Source organism: Ambystoma mexicanum, chromosome 9 (assembly GCF_040938575.1).
Source record: "Ambystoma mexicanum isolate Mex_15411 chromosome 9, UKY_AmexF1_1, whole genome shotgun sequence".
Taxonomy (NCBI): domain Eukaryota; kingdom Metazoa; phylum Chordata; class Amphibia; order Caudata; family Ambystomatidae; genus Ambystoma; species Ambystoma mexicanum.
The window spans coordinates 744,290,980-744,305,435 of NC_090931.1; the positions used below are offsets into that span (position 1 = coordinate 744,290,980).

Sequence of the window (14,456 nt, forward strand, 5' to 3'; positions counted from 1 at the left end):
ATAAATAATATGTAAATGTATGCTAAGAAGCTTGTAACCGGAAATGTCGGGTGTGTTGGTTATGTTTTGTTTGTTGTAACAATCCATAAAATATATTTAAAAAAAAACAACAAAAACAACTTTCTCAAACCAGTTATATATTGTTCAACACTTTATCCTTCCTCTTGCACTCTCTTCCCAAATGTATATCTCTCCAGTATAGTGCTGAGTTTCTTTTCGTAATGTTTGCTTATCTTCTTAACAGTGCATTCATATTCATCCAAGACAATATCTTCAGCAGCAGGTAAATCCTGTAGATCTTCAAACTTTTCTTGACCGGCTGGACCCAAGCAATGTAACAACAATGATTTCCTCCTTTCCACACTACAATTTTGACCACATACAATACCTGCATAATGTTCGAATGATTTAATCCATCTTTTCCATGGAGTTTCAGGTTCACCCACTTCAGGTAAGAAAAACATAGGTGGAGGGACACTGTTGAAAGACATGTTGTCGCGGATATTCAGAACTATAAACTGTATGAATATATATTCAAGTATATGCTCCTCTGTCTGTATATTATCAAATAGTCACCTATGCGTGCAGACTCAAATTTGCGCGTTGCAAGGTTCAATTGACAGAAGATTATTTAATTATTTGTGTAGGTATGTGGTATATTAGTTATTTGTTTTGCTCCTTTAATCACCACACACATATTCTATTATGCATCTGCATACTGTATTCCATATTTGTATTGGATACTTCCAGTAAAGTGTAGTATATGCTTATAATATTTTGGTACATGTTGTGTTACATGCTTGCTTTCACAGCTTGCTTAGTATAATGGGCATGCGTTCACAAGGTCAGTTTATTTTTGTTTTCTTGAGTTGTCTGCGCATGCGTGAGCCTGTGTTGTGTGCTTCCCCTTTAATTAATTGCACATGTATACGGAAGCGGAGCAAAGGCTCCAATTGCGCATGTGCGAGTCTTGCCGAACTAAGCGAGGCTTGAGGAAGGATCACCGTGCTGCAAGACGATTCTTGGCGATCCTCGTTTGCGGTGGCTGCTGCAAGGCCGGGTGGGCGGAGCGGCTGAAGGCAGGGGAAAACAGCAACAAATACAAGGTACGTACGGGGCGGTGGGGCTCAGAAATCCTCATCGCCACTTGAAGTGTGAGGATATGCATATTAATGAAGTCAGGAGACTTATGCTGATTAACTGGGCGTTTAATAATAAGGATTGGGAATATGTATTGTACAATATGTGGAGCAAGTTACAATAGATGCAAGCCCCACCAGGCTCCCGTTGTTAATAGCGTTGTCCTTCAAATTGCCATAAAGATTCCATGACGCCTGCACGCAATGGATCGCATGCTGCTAACTATGGAACTCGAGAGTCTGCTGTCCAATGGTATTCAGACGGAATACTCCAGACACCTGCAGAAACCCACCAGCAATAGCAAAATGCACAGCTCCAGTGAGGAGTACAGTGAACCCCACACAAGCTGTAAAAGGGTAGAACCTAGCATGGAAAAAGCAGTGCAGAGAGTATTATGTGCAGGTTCGGGCCAATCTCACAAGGTAGGAGCTTGGTGGATGATTTGCTAGCATTCTCTCGAGAGAACCTCCCCACCCCCTGGGCTCGCCATGCAGCAAGAAAGGTGGCTCTAGAAAAGTGATTTTTTGGGAGAGTAAGGGCCGGTATCATGATGATGATGTCAGGGTGCATGCTCCCAAACCCCTGAAACTGGTGAGCCCATCCCTGACACTGGCATCCTTAAGGTCTTATCAAGCCCCAAATAGACTCTCCTGGGCTCAGTCCTGGCACCGCTGGCGCCAGGCTCATAGTAGGTGTTGACTTCATGGGACTATATTCTCAGTTTAGGGAGGCAGAGCCTTTCAGTGCATGGTGTGGCTTGGGACTACTTTACCTGAAGAGGCAGGATACGGTTAAGAGGATTATTTGCCTGGAAATACTTGCAAGGCTATTTAAACCGCACCCTGCAAACAGAACACGCTTCGCGTTATTCTGCACTCCTGCAGCGTAACGCTCACCGTGTCTGTTCGGCTCTTGCACCTCTTCTGCCACGCCCGTCCAGAGTTTCCCATCCATCAACACCTGTGAAAAGAGGAGAACAGGAGTTCTTAAAGCGTCGAAGGCCTTAACTGCAATCTAACATCCCGGCCTCGCCTTCTGTTATTCACGGACCGCTGCATCTGCAGAAGAAGCAGAAAAGAAGGTACCCATGCTGGTAGCTACAGTCACCTGGGGTCTGCATCCTCCAGGAACTCCATCGAGCGGTTCTCCCATCATCCTGAATTGCGCCGCACCTCAACATCATCCAGGAACTCCATCGAGCGGTTCTTCCATCTTCTTCCTGGAATTGCGCCGCACCTGCTGAACTGAAAAGACACAGCAGGTTAGTCACGCACAGCAAAGGAAAGCTATTCAAAAGAATATTTAGCGCGCCCCGCACAGGGCTATACTCACCTGCAGGAATCCTGCTCATCATTGTAAGGAGAGTCAGTCCATTATCCGAAAACCGCTCAACACCGCGCCTGAAAGAAAAGAACGAACATTAGTTAAACTTGAGCGAGAAAGACTTAATGCAGCTATCCCAAGAAGCTATTGGGATAGAGACTTACCTGCTTACTCCAGTTCTTCCAAATCAGCAACCTCCATTGGATCAGTGAAGTAACTTGATCTTTGGAAAGACTGTACAAACCGCGCCCCTGCCAGCGCGTGCAGGACGGAGTGCTCACTTTTAAGAAACCCAAGGTGAACAGGAGGAAGAGAGGGAAATCGGAAGGAGGTTAAGCCAAAACCAGCTCCATTCAGTTGGCTAATATCTTGTTTCGACTTTGCAGGCAAACGCCTCCTGAGGTGAGAACGAAGGGAAGACACGGGCTCGCATCTTCATTTAAACCGCGCAACGCCAGTGCCGACACTACGCCCCCGTGGAGACCAGGTGAGCGTGACAGATGACATGTCCAGTTCAGACAAACAGGTAGCAGGGGATTTGGATGAATCACCTGAAGAGAGTACAGAGGAGAGAGAGAGGTCATCCCTGAGCCAAACAACTTTCAAGAAAAGAAAGAGAACAGCAAAGGAGGAAGAACAGTGATTTATTCGACCCGGGATCCCTAATACACCCTAGGTCTTTGGAATGGGAACCTCTCAGTAAGATAGCAACATATATAAAGAAAAGGCTACGGAATCCGCTAGCCAGAGAAGCCAGAAATAAACTCGGGGCAGAATGCCAGAGACTTAATGTCCCTGGCGGGGTGGCGGGCATGCCAGAGGTTCATGAGAAGATGCTCTGTTTCATGGGACGATACAGGAAGGACATGAAAAAGGGCATTGACAGATCGTGGAGGTCATATCAAGATAAAGTTCTAAACATCCTGGAACTGATAACTAAGATTTGGCAAATGGCAGAAGAGGCTAGACAACCAGATCAGAAGACTGATCCTGAGATACTAGCTGGTTGGGACCAAAGAGCGAAATACCTCCTGGGAAATGTGAACAGTGCATTAAGCACATTAGTCAAAATAGACCCCAAGATGGGGGAATTGGCAACATCCGAGGCAAAACGGCCGCAAAATGGAATCTCTTTTAGTGACTCCTTTATTAAGGAGATGGCGAAATTTGCAAACACAAGGCCCAAGCCTCATTATAAAGAGTATTCGGAAGAAAGGTGTTTAGGAGGGCTGGCAGAGGTAGGGGCCTCTCAGCCAGCCGTTTCCCAACCTACAGGTCCAACTACAGCAATAGGAACAGCTGGAGAGATCAGGAAAAGCATAAGCCATAAGCCAAACCCCTTCTTGCAGCCTCGGGGAAGAGGCAGAGGAAGAGGTTGGCGAGCCAGCAACAGAGCTCAGCAGGTGAACAGAGGTGAACTTGACAGGGGGACTCTCGAGTTCTGCAGACAGGGTCTGTAATCCCAGAAGTAGGGGGAGGACGGTGCAGCGTATAGAAACATTTAAACAATTACCCGGAGATGCCTGGGTAGTAGAGACAGTACAGAGTTTCCACCTAGATTTCTTCCAAGAACCAGTTCAGAAAGCATGACCAACGCATATCGTTTTCAACAAAGAAGAAGAGGAATTGCTAGACAAAGAGATTTTAGAATTGGAACAGAAAAAGGCCATTGCGCAAGCGACAGACACCGCAAGGTGGTTTATTGTATTGTATTGTATTGTATTAGTCATTAATATAGCACCCTTTCCCCATTTGTATGGCCTCAAAGCGCTTTGTGGTTGGAACGCCCTTGGTGACCGTAGTCCATGTGTGGGAGATTCTAAGAGTTAATTTAAAGATGCGTGTGTGCATTTTGCCAGGTTAGGCTAAGCAGCCTACAGATGAGGAATGTGGGTGTGTGCTGTTGGTGGTTTAGGATAGAGTGCTAGTACCAGAGATTCGATGTGTGCCCAGCTAAACCGAAATTTGTCATATGTTGTCGCTGTATACTGGTGGCAGAGGTATTGAGGTACGTCAGGGTTTCAGTGTGGACGGCTATGCGAGCTGCTAGACTGGAATTGCATATCCATAGCTGCATTCTAGACTGTATGTATGGGTGGCCATGGGTATACATACCTTAAACTCGGATGGAGTTCATCTTCAATGTTATTTTTCTGGGTCAAAAGCGATTGGCTAGTCTCGCCAGTTGTGGTATCACTAGTAATGAAAGTCTGAGCAGTGGCTGAGGGGCCTGGAGGGACAGCGGAGTGATGTACGATCGTCTGTCAGAGAGCGGGTTGGGGAGGGGTGAACATTTGTAGTTTGCTGCTATGAACGCTGCCAGCGTTTGTGGAGGTTTTGGGTGGATAGGTATGTTGTTGGGTTTGGGCCAGTGTTTCTGTGCAGGTATCAACAGTATAGAGTAAAAGAGGGTTTCAAGAGGAGGAAGGGAAGAGCCAGATTTTGAGGGACTTTCTGAATGCCAAGTGATTGTCAATGTTGCGGATGTGCCGGGGCAGAGAGTTCCAGATGAGTGGTGCTTGGACAGAGAAGGAGGATCCACCCAGTCTGGTGGAGTTGTAGTGTGGGACCACATGGAGAGATGCTGTGCCAGATCTGAGTGTCCTTGAGAGGTGGTAGCGAGTGATTTTGTCTTGGAGGAATTCCGGGCCGGTGTAGTGGATGGCACAGTGAGTGATGCACATGGCTTTGAAGGTAGTGCATCGACCAATAGGGAGCCAATGGAGGACTCTTAGTGAAGGGCTGATGTATTCTCTCGGAGGGAGGTTAATGAGCAGGCGGCAGCAACATTTTGGATTCTTTGCAGTTTCCTCAGCTGAAACGCTGGTGCGCCTAGGTAAAGGCAGTTTGCATAGTCTAGGCGGGAGAGGATGATCGAGATGATGGCAGAGAAACGGTGAGGATAGGTGAGGTACGGGAAGATATGCCTGAGGATGCGTAGATGGAAGAAACAGGTTCTGGATAAAAAGTTGATGTGTTGGGAACGGGATACATCCATGTCTAGTGTGCATACAAGTTTTTCACAAGGTGGAGGTTGCCAGGGGACGGGGGACCGAGGGGCCTAAGGATTGAGGCCAGGGAATAGGTTCGAGAAGAAGTGCTGTTTTACTGCAGACTAGGATTTCCGTCTTCCCAGTATTGAGGATGAGGTGTTTGGTCGTCATCCAGTAGTCAATATCCGATAGGTATGAGGACAGATCTGGACGGTTGAGGGCCTGATGATTTTGGGATTTTAAGGATGATCTGGGTGTCGTCTTCATATTTGTAGTAGGTGAGATTGTGGGAGCGGATGAGTGTGGGGAGTGGGTTCAGATAGATGTTGAAGTGGAGGGGAGATAGGGATTCTCCTTGTGGGACCCCTTTTGGTACTGGTCATGCAGTAGAGGTGAAAGAGTGGAGGAGCATGATTTGTGAGCAATTACAGATGAAAGAGAAGATCCAAGTGAGGGCAGTGTCGTTGATGGAATCGGAGGCAGCAAAGAGGTCAAGGAGAATGCGTACAGCGCAAACCTCTGCGTCCGCTGTTCTTTTTCAGTCGTGCCCGATGGAAACTAGGGAGGACTCCGTTCCTCAGAGCGGTCTGAAGCCAGATTGGGCAGGGTCCAGGAGGTTTAGTGAAATGGCCGAGCTGCTTGTATGATGTGCGGTCCATGAATTTGGCCATGAAGCGGGTGCTGGAGATGGGCCAGTAGTTCTAGGGGATGAGTGGGTCGAGCGTAGATTTTTTTGAGCAGGTAGGAGGTTTTTAAGGTTTCCACAAAGATTCCTGATGTTAGTGAATGGTTGAGGATTGAGCGTGTGATACTGCCTACGCAGATAAAGGCTAGGATGGGAATCTGATGGCCGGCTTTGTGCTAGAAGCAAGAGGAATTCTTGGTGTGAGATTGGAGAGAAGGAGGCAAAGGTTTGTATCGGGAGGGGTTTTGGACGGGGGACGGGCTGTGGATGGGTAATGGGCGGGGCATTATTTCAAATTTAGAGTTGATGGCGGAGCGTCTGTTGATAGCGGCGTTTTGGAAGTGTTCTGCTAAGGAATCGCATAGGGATTGGGAGTTGGGTGGAAGGTGGGTAGAGCAGCTCGTAGAATTGAATTAAAAAATGACTCTATGCAGTTCCTTGCTCGGTTTGCTAGAGTTTAACGTTCTGTTCCCATAGAATGCTTTCTTGGTTTTATGATTTCCAGTATGTATGCCCTTGTTAGTCTAGTTTTGTTCTGGGCGGTTGGGTTGGTTCTCCAGGTCCATTCCAGATAGTGCTTGAGGGTTTTTAACAATTTGAGGTTGGTGGTATATCACCTTGGTGTGGGGCCTGATCTCTGAGAGGGCCGTTTTGTTGAGGTAAGGGGTGTGAGGGCATTTGAGAGTCAAAGGTCAAATAGTTTGATGTAGGGTTGTCCTCCATGGAGGCAGAGTGCTGGGAGTGAGGGAGTTGACCAGACTAGGTGTGATAATTACTTTGTTCCAGAATGTAGTGAGAAGTGTGGAGGTTGGTGGTGGTCAGATGTGGCCTTGGGTGCAGGCTGCGGGTGTGAGTGTTATAGAGAAGACGATTGCTAAGTGATCTGTTCATGTTAGGGGACGTGGAAGCAGTGTGGATATGTTGTTTGTCGTGCTTAAGAGCGCGTCAAGTCTGTGGCCTCCAGTGTGGGTAGGGGTGGTGATGTGTTGTGACAGGTTGAAGGTGTCACGCCTTTCACATCACGTCCCTCTAGCATAGCTCCTCCCCTACATCCAGTTACTCCAGGTAACCCCTCTACCTTGAATTCTCCTGCATGCACCCAGCGGCGGCATATTGCTGTCAGGTGTTCTGTTTCATCCTTTTCAGACGGCCTGTTTTCACACCGTATTCGGCGCCCATGGTGCCTCTGGCCACAATGGAGAATGTGGTTACCAGGGGGACAAGGCACAAACAACCACCGCGTAACGCGTAACCAATCACGTGACCACACACTTCCCGATCACGTGTCTGGAGCGGGACGTACATAAGGAAGTCCCTCACTTGCAACTTTACTTATCAGCTGTTCTCAACAGTTGCTACGCGGCTCCTCGACCTTGTTACCTTGGATCTGTATTCTGGTTTCTGGACTTCTGCTTCGTCCTCAGATTGCTTCTGCCTCACGTTTTTTTGGAATTGTTCACCCGACGCTGCTTACAACTTTGCTTTGTTTCCTGGACTGCGCTTGGATTACGTTTGGCTTTGTTGTAGACCCGCAAGGATATTTGAACTCAGACTGTTTTCTGGATTGCTCAGTCTAGCCATCATTGCAGCTGTCATTGTAAGGAGCCTCTGTCTCTCTCTGCAGGGACCTGCTACGGCTCCTTTCCACTTACGTTTTCTGGCAGCCTTCTTGTGTCCCTCAGGATAACAGAACCTTTTGCGCTACGTGCCGACATAGATCTGCTGCTGCTGGATCCACTTCTCAGTGCCCTACTTCGCTAGTTTTCGCTCAACATACCCCTAGGTGTAGAGACAGAACATCTTTCACAGCACATCACCACCCTCTTTTAGGTAGTTGTTCTTTCTCTAGTTGTGGTATACTTTTGTTGCAATACACTATTAGTAGTTAATCACTGTTTTTCTTTGCAGCGGTCCGGGTTCCAGGGTTCCTACTCTCACCTACCTGTGGCCCTAATAACCGGTCAGCGAGTTTATTGTATCTCTCTGACTGGTGCTTCGGGACAGAGGTTTTCATAGTCCATGTGGTTGCAGTTCCTGAAAGCAGGCTTCTAGGTTGTCTGTGAGAGATCGGGTCATAGGGTTTGAAGGGGAGTCCCACCAGATGTTGAAATCACCTAGGATGGTAAGTGTTGGATGTAGGTTGAAGTTAGTTGTCCGAAAAGGCCTCCACTGGCTCCCGGTTGCTGCACAGATCAAATTCAAATCCTTTTGCATCATCCACAAGGCTGTCTGGGGACGGGGACCACTCTATCTGCAACTGGCTTTTACCAAATACTCTCTTTCTAGACCTCTATGCTCCTCTGGCACCAACTCTCTATGTGTAAAGCGTTTAGCTAAACAGAGAGCAGGAGGCCGCTTGCTTTCCTCAGCTGGTTCCTTCCTCTAGAACAGCCTCCCACTCCCGCTGCATCTTGAGCAGGACCTTCTGAAGTTCCAAAAACACCTCAAGACTCTCCTCCTTCCCTTCCTCCTTCTCCTGCTAATCATACAGTTGCTGTGATTGGTGTCTTGGACCCTTATGCATCCACTGGACCCCTGACGGTTCAAATCCAATCTCCCAGGCATCTGTCTTCCTTCAGCACTTGCCTCAGCTCACCTTCCGCACTGGAGATTCGCACTTTCCACCCAACGTGGCTCCTGGCGCATAGCACTTACTATACCGTGCACTTCATCTGTGGCTCACCCTCGAGCACGGACATCTCAGCACCTACCCCACTGCCCTCTTCCTTCCTGCACTTGCACGTTCTGAATACTCACAAGGCAAAGTGGGTTCGGCCGTCTCTTCGCCCTGTGTTTCTTGTATTTAATTGTATTTTTTGTATTTAATTGTACTGCTACCTCATGTCCCCTCCCTGCTGCCCTGTGGGCACTTTGAAATTGTATTTCCTGTATAAGCGCCTAACAAGCAAACAAAAAATAAATAAGAGCTTTGCAGAGTGTGTCTGAAAAGATTTTGTTGTAGCACGGGGTCTGTAAATGAGTAAGAAGCTGTGAGAGTTGGAGTTTTACAAGAAGGGATTCATAGTCTGTGGTGGTAGCTGACGTGTCCTTAATAAGTAGTGGAAATTGGCATTTGTCTATTATCACAAGTCCCCGACCCCTTCTCGATTTGTTCCGAACAACAAGGTTGAAGCCAGGTGGGAAGGCGTTGTGCGCAATGGGCTCATAAATTGTCAGCAAACCAGGTCTCTGTGATGAAAAGGATGCCTGGGTTTTCGTCTGAGATAAAGTAAAAGATGTTACATTTATTTTTAGAGACTGACCTGGCGTTGATGAGGATGCAAGAGATTTGTTGGGGTTTGTTTGCAAGTGCTGGACAGGTGGGATTGTAGGAGGAGGGGAAGTGAAGGAGGGGTAGGTGGCTGGTGCATGGCATGGGGGATGGGGTTGGTCATGGTGGGATGGGGGAAAGGGGTGGTCGGAGGAGGGAGTGTGGCGGGTGCCGGCGGGGAGGCTTGGGCCCTGTAGCAATGTGGCATGGATTGGCATCTGGGTTGGAGCACGGGTGATGCTAAGTGGGGCCTGAGGTGGCCTAGCTGTGTGTCTTTCTTTGAAATTCGTGTGGCTCGTGGGGTGTGGGTCAGAGTGGGTGGCTGTGGGGTTTGCGGTTTTGGCCAGGGCTGCTCTTGCTCAGCAAATAGAAGGGAAGTGTGAGTTGGAGGTGGGGGTGCTATGTTGTTCATGCAAGGTGCCAGGTGAAAGCGCTGGTGAATGGGTAGCGGGGGGGATGGAGTAGGAAGGTTGGCTTACCTGGGTCGCTGGGCGGTGCAGTATGCTGAAGGGGTCAATATTTTCAACTCCCGATCTCCATCGTGCGCAGCGAGATCTACGTGGAGGATGTAGCAGGGGGCAAATGGGCATTGATCACTGTTGGATGAGGGGATTGGAGTTTTGGAGGGTGATGGGGTCCTGTGAGACGAGGCAGAGAGTTGGGAGGTTGGACTGTGCGTAGGAGAGGGTTAGGTTAGGGTGTGGTGGTTCTCGTTAAACATACTGAAGCGCCAGCGTGCAGCTCTGATTTGGGTAGTGTGTGGGATTGTGTCTATAATGTGGGTAGGATGCATCCTTAATTGGGAGTTCAAACATGTATGGACAGTGCAGTTGGGGTCAGGTGTGGGAATAGGGGGTGGTGGGTATGGCCAGTAAGTGTAGAATAAGAAACACCTAGATTAGAGACACCTGCATAGAGGGAGGCACGTCCACCTGGGGCCCAACAGTAGATGCAGACTCCCCCAGTCCTGGGATACATGGACGGAGGGATAGATGTCTAAAGAGAGGGCACAGCAGAAAAATCAGTAAGACCTAGATTTGGGATATCTTGATGGAGGGAGAAATGCCTAAAAAGGGGGCACATAGTAAATATCTTGACAGAGGGAGAAACGCCTAAAAGATTAGGGTAAAACATTAGACAGTAAAAGCTGTAACACCTAGATTTTGGATACCTGGATAGAGGGAGAAATGCCTAAATGGGGGTACAACAGTAACACCCAGATTTGGGAAACATGGATAGTGTTATCTGAGAAACCAGAAGGTGTCTCACCCACTAGTCCCCGCAGATCACTCTCTCAGGTGGCCAGGGCACAGTCATTGCTTTTGGATTCAGACCCTGGGGATGGACCAATGCGGGAGGATCACCACAGTAAGGGGTCTTCGGGGAATGGGAGTGGGATGCAGGATGGCGAGACGCAGCATCACCTCCTGCAACACCTTTACCCCATCCTAGCAGGTAGGATACGTGGGAACCATAACCCCCTTTCCCTTTTCCAACACTTTCACATGGACAGCCTGCTCTGGTAGAAAACAAACTCACACCCGAGCAGTGTATCTGACATGTCCCACTACTGTGGTCAAGCAATTACTGACAATCACTCACACCTGACTTCCATTAGCTCCAAGAACAGAGAAACGCCAGAAAGATCAACACAGCCGGTGAGTTGGGGAGACCGATGCAAGACCGGTCTTGGTTGAAGTCAAGGTTGCAAGCAGCAACATCGTATAACGACCGCTGCAACGAACATTGTTAAATGCGTGTGATGGAAGAGTAAAACTAAACTGCTTATGAATGTTTGAACTTGAGAAGGAAATATACATTACCATTGACAGAGTGGTCCGGCACCATTAATGTGCTCAATCGAAGGTCTCTGCAAGGTATCCCACCAAGAGAAACGAAATTAGAAGATTGATGAGAGCAATTGTGTGAAGTGAATCGAAGTGGTCCTGTGACGGTTTAAGCAAAACCCATCACACAATCGAAAGTCTTTGATTTAGATATCAAGAGTATCTGGGCCCGAACAAGGGCGATCCACATCAAGGGGATCCGAGCACAAATGAGTGAGACCAATTATGAACATTGTGTTAAAGGGATCTGTGCCTGAAGGAGGGAGATCCGTGCTCTGAGTCCAAACAAGTGAGACCGGTTGCAAACTTGTGAACATGAAAACCCTGATAAAGAGAAAGGAACTTTGTGTTTGTTTTTTACATCAGGCCCTCTGCAATAAGAGACTGTCATTGGAGAGAGATTTGGCGGAAGGCCCTGATGCCTATGTTTTGAACTGGTTCCTCATGGCCAAGAAGCCAGAGTATGTGCGAAGCTCAAGTGTGCCGCCTTGTCCCGTCCTGAAAACATGGGGAATGAGAGCCAACTGCTCTACTATCCTGATATATTATTTCTTGAACACTTTTCTTTTGCATTATTGTCCCACCCCATTTGTATTTAGAAGTAAGGATTGGCAATAGTTTTATTAGTATAGGCCCTTTTATGTTGACAGAGACACCACTAGAACTGTGTTATTTTTACTTTGATGGTCGTAGCTTGCTTCCATTCTTAGATTAGGTTTAGATTGGTGTTCAACCAACCCATTGAAGTTCAATAAACACCCTTGAACACTGATTACTTGTCTCTGTCTTCACTGTTTGATACCATGCCTTCCTTACAGTTATGTTAGGTTATGTTATGTTATGTTATGTTGATTTATAACGCACACCTTTACCACCCACGGGCAGTCTCCAGGCGCTCACGTGGTTCTGCAAGAGAGGGAGGTGAGGGGGTAATTGAGGATAGGATGAGAGGATAGGTTCAAAACCAGGAGGAACTGGCACCTGTGAGTGTTGTTTAGCAGTCATGGTGTGCTGCAAACAACCTCTGCCTGAACTCCAGTGAGACTGCAATCGTTAGCATTGGGACTCATGCTCCCGCTTTCCCACTCTCACTCTGGCCGGCCTCCCTGCGCCTGCACCCACCTGCGAGGCAAAAAACATTGGGGTCATCTTCAACTCCAATCTCTCCTTCTCCACTCACATTTCGGACATCTCTAAAAAGTCCATCTACCAGGTACACCTCCTCAGAGGTACTCTTCCTTTTCTCAACTTCCCCCAGCGGCTCACTGTCTCCAGCACCCTGGTTCTCTCAAGGCTGGACTACTTCAACAGCCTCTTTCTCAACCTCCCTGCATCTGCTCTGCACCCTCTGCAACTCATCCAGAACACGACCGCAAGAATTATCCTTTGCCTCAAGCTCAGGGACTGCATCTCTACGGTGCTGAAATCCCTCCATTGGCTCCCCGTGGCTGCAAGTATCAAGTTCAAGACCCTGTGCATTGTCCACAAGGCTTTCTGGGACCTGGGATCTACCTATCTGCAACAATGCCTACCTAAATAGTGTCCTTCCCGAGCCCTCTGCTCATCTACCTCCGACCTTCTGCGTGTGAGCCGGTTCTCCAAGCAGAGATTTGGAAGGAGATCTTTATCCTCTACAGGGGCCTCTCTCTGGAATAGCCTCCCTGCCGCACTCTGTCTTGAGCCTGATCTCCTGAAGTTCCAGAAACTCCTTAAGACATTCCTCTTCTCCTCTTCCTTCTCTCTCCCTCTAACCTGCTAACCTTTCTCTCCGCCCTATCCCTCTCTGCCTCCTTTTCCACACAGCCTTCTGACTGGCCTCCTGGTGTACCTCAGAGTCTCACAGGTCCCTGGCACCCAGCAGTTGTCTCCAGGCCTGCACTTGCCTCATCGTTACTACACTTGGTAAATGACCCTTGAGTGTGGCATCTCTCAGCACTTACTGCAGCTTCTGACTGACTGGGCGCACTTGGTCCCCCCAACCCCTCCACCTCTCCTGCACCTGTCTGCGCACTTGCTTGATCTGAATACACCATGCCTTGAAGATCGTCTATCTGTTTTTTCCTTGTCTCCCCTCCTTGCATGATGGCGCCTCAATGCACTTGGAAAAACTGCACAGTCGTTGTCAGACCTATTTGCTGTCGTCTACACTGTTAATTGTATTATATGCACTTGTTCCATGAACTCACTCTGCCTGTGCAGACTTGTGTTGTTCAGAAATTCAAGGGCTTTGAATGACTGTTGTTTTTTTCCCCTTGTCCCCTTCCTCCTTGAGCGCTTTGAAACACTTACTTTGTGTATAGGTGCTTTACAAATAAACAATACCATACCATAAGCGCTGGGAGGGGCAGAGGCTGTAGGCAATTGGTTGTTGGAGGCCAGGACCCAGGATAACACATAAGGGCCCTGGTGACCAATCAAAGGCAACTCTGGGCTTTAGCAGAGGAGGGAGGAAGGGAAGGAGGAGCTGAAAAGGAAAGCCTTGAGGAGCTTCCGGAATTTGAGGAGATCCTGCTCAAGACTAAGAGGAAGGGGAGGCTGTTCCATAGGAGGGAGCCTGCTGAGGAAAGAGATAGGCCACCAGCTCACTGTTTAGCGAAGCGCTTGACAAACAGAGGGTTGGTGCTAGAGGAACGCAAAGATCTGGAGGGAGAGCATTTAGTGAGAGCAAGTTGTAGATAGCGTGGTCCCCGCCCCCAGACAGCCTTGTGGATGATGCCGAGGGATTTGAATTTGATCCTTGCAGCAAGCAGGAGTCACTGGAGAGTTTTTAGGTCTGGAGAAATGCGGCTTGAGACCAAGTATAAGTCTCACAGCCCTATTCTGGATTAGCTGGAGGGGTCGTAGAGAAGCAGAGGGTAGATTAAGGAAAACGCTATTGCAGTAGTCTGCCTAGACAGAACCAGAGCTCATAGAGACATTGAGCTTCTGGAGGAAAGTGAGGAAAGGGACAATTCCTTTCAGGAGGTGGAGTTGAAAGTGGGACTTCTTGGTAAGGTCCTGAATGTGAGGGAGTAAGGAGAGACAGGAGTTGAAGATGACTCCAAGGTTTCTGGCTTCAGCTGAAGGAGATGGGGAAGATCCCATAGAAGATAGCCAGAGTGAGCGGAAGAAAGTGGGAGCAGGAGTCCCAACAGGAAGGATCTCAGTCTTGCTGGCGTTGAGGCAGAGATCTTTGGAAGTACACCGGGACTGGATGG

General features: G+C 48.4%; 1 protein-coding gene across 1 annotated transcript in view; it reads left to right on the top strand.

Moving 5' to 3' along the window:
- The first annotated feature begins 973 nt into the window (after positions 1-973).
- The window catches only part of INPP1 (inositol polyphosphate-1-phosphatase), a 306,706-nt gene continuing 293,223 nt past the window's right edge, over positions 974-14,456 (top strand). Inside the window, exon 1 of the mRNA XM_069615667.1 lies at positions 974-1,106. The gene's annotated coding sequence lies outside the window, so the exon portion shown is untranslated. The remainder of the gene's footprint in view (positions 1,107-14,456) is intronic.